Source organism: Oncorhynchus keta, unplaced genomic scaffold, assembly GCF_023373465.1.
Source record: "Oncorhynchus keta strain PuntledgeMale-10-30-2019 unplaced genomic scaffold, Oket_V2 Un_contig_11448_pilon_pilon, whole genome shotgun sequence".
NCBI classification, from domain to species: domain Eukaryota; kingdom Metazoa; phylum Chordata; class Actinopteri; order Salmoniformes; family Salmonidae; genus Oncorhynchus; species Oncorhynchus keta.
In genome coordinates, this window is record NW_026277491.1 from 1,280 (window position 1) to 3,873 (window position 2,594).

At 39.3% G+C, this 2,594-nt stretch overlaps 1 non-coding gene across 1 annotated transcript; it reads left to right on the forward strand.

Annotated features, from left to right (window-relative positions):
* Positions 1 to 1,408: 1,408 nt before the first annotated feature.
* Positions 1,409 to 1,482, forward strand: trnat-agu (transfer RNA threonine (anticodon AGU)). Its single transcript has one exon. It is a non-coding gene; the product is annotated as a tRNA-Thr (tRNA).
* Positions 1,483 to 2,594: the final 1,112 nt, after the last annotated feature.

A 2,594-nucleotide genomic window follows, 5' to 3' on the forward strand; every position in this document is an offset into this window, starting at 1 on the left:
AAATCTCAGCAGTACTCTTTTATTGTTCACATTGGTGGAGAAGGTCAGAGGGGAGGGCACTCAGGTTTTCTCACCAATGGGTTTAGAGAATTAGAGATGACGTGAGGAGGATGCAATTGAGATATTCCAATGTCACAGAAAAAGGGCACTTTTCGAATGAGAAAAAACCTACCGACTGTGTAAAGCTCCACTGTTTCTTCAGTTTATTCATTATCGAGACCAAAATGAAAAGAGTTTAGCCAGCTTGTGCACATCACTTTCACAGCCTATGTAGGCTTTACAAAGCCAGCTCTTGAAGCCAGCCGTGATCTTATAGTGGTTATTACTCTGCGTTGTTGTAGCAGCAACCCCGGTTCAAATCCTGGTCACGGCACTGCAATGTAATTTTAGAAGTTTTTTTTTTTAACGAGTTAAGACTTACTATGCTGTTTCAGACGTTTTTACAATTTTTTAAGCTCGAAAGCCAAATGAGAAATGCAGTGTCCTCGAACGACCAACATTATGAAGAAATAGTGTATGATTCTGAATGTTTACTCATATCTCGTGACCCACCTATGACATGTTAATAACCGCTTTGGCTCCCAAATCATAGTTTAAGAATCCATGTCAGAGGTTCTGAGTTTATTCATCTCGAGACCCAAATGAAAAATGTACTGTTCTCGAATGACCAACATTATGAAGAAATAGTGTATGATTCTGAATATTTACTCATATCTCGTGACCCACCTATGGACATGTTTAACCGCTTTTTGGCTCCCAAATCATAGTTTAAGAATCCATGTCAGAGGTTCTTGAGTTTATTCATCTCGAGACCCAAATGAAAAATGTACTGTCCTCGAATGACCATAATTAAGAAGAAATAGTATGTGATTACAATTGATTACTGATATCTCGCTACCCACCTCTCACCAGTGTTGCCAACTTAGCGACTTTGTCGCTATATTTAGTGAGTATTCAGAAAAAGACAAGAATCGACAGAAGAAAGTTCAATTTTAGTTCTAAACATACTTAGGGTGTTTTTTACTCGCTTTTTGTCTCTCCCGCGACGTTATTCCTCTCTCCTACAGCGTCAATCACAATTACATCCACTTGGCCAATTATGAAAATTATGTGATGACGTCATTTAGCGACTTCTAGCTACTTTTAGGACCACCAATAGCTACTTTCCTTAGTGAGGATTTGGCAACACTACCTCTCACATGCTCAGGCCCACTTTGCGTCCCGAAACGTAGCTTAAGAAACCCGGTTGCTAGACAATTGAAGTTGTCTGTATTGTTTCCAATATTAGTAAAAAGACATCTCTTTTGTGATGCGATTTTGCTACACAGAGATGTGGGTTAAATTAATGAGACTGGTTTGATTCAAATAGGTGTGGGTGTTCACATCTGCAACATATATGACTTTTATGGGTGCTGTGGCTTAGTTGGTTAAAGTGCCTGTCTAGTAAACAGGAGATCCTGAGTTCAAATCTCAGCAGTACCTTTTATTGTTCACATTGGTGGAGAAGGTCAGAGGGGAGGGCACTCAGGTTTTCTCACCAATGGGTTTAGAGAATTAGAGATGACGTGAGGAGGATGCAATTGAGATATTCCAATGTCACGGAAAAAGGGCACTTTTCGAATGAGAAAAACCTACCGACTGTGTAAAGCTCCACTGTTTCTTCAGTTTATTCATTATCGAGACCAAAATGAAAAGAGTTTAGCCAGCTTGTGCACATCACTTTCACAGCCTATGTAGGCTTTACAAAGCCAGCTCTTGAAACCAGCCGTGATCGTATAGTGTTTAGTACTCTGCTAGGTTGCAGCAACCCCGGTTCGAATCCGGGTCACGGCACTGCAATGTAATTTTAGAAGTTTTTTTTTAACGAGTTAAGACTTACTATGTTGTTTCAGACGTTTTTACAATTTTTAAGCTCGAGAGCCAAATGAGAAATGCAGTGTCCTCGAACGACCAACATTATGAAGAAATAGTGTATGATTCTGAATGTTTACTCATATCTCGTGACCCACCTATGACATGTTAATAACCGCTTTGGCTCCCAAATCATAGTTTAAGAATCCATGTCAGAGGTTCTTGAGTTTATTCATCTCGAGACCCAAATGAAAAATGTACTGTCCTCGAATGACCATAATTAAGAAGAAATAGTATGTGATTACAATTGATTACTGATATCTCGCTACCCACCTCTCACCAGTGTTGCCAACTTAGCGACTTTGTCGCTATATTTAGTGAGTATTCAGAAAAAGACAAGAATCGACAGAAGAAAGTTCCATTTTAGTTCTAAACATACTTAGGTGTTTTTTACTCACTTTTTGTCTCTCCCATGACGTTATTCCTCTCCTACAGCGGCCGGAGATTGACAGTAGATGGTATACCAGGGTAATATAATGACAGTAGATGGTAGACCAGGGTAATTTAATGGCAGGAGAAAGTAGACTAGGTAATATAATGACAGTAGAAAGTAGACCAGGGTAATATATTGACAGTAGATGGTAGACCAGGGTAATATAATGACAGTAGATGGTAGACCAGGGAAATATAATGACAGTAGATGGTAGACCAGGGTAATATAATGACATTAGATGGTAGATCAG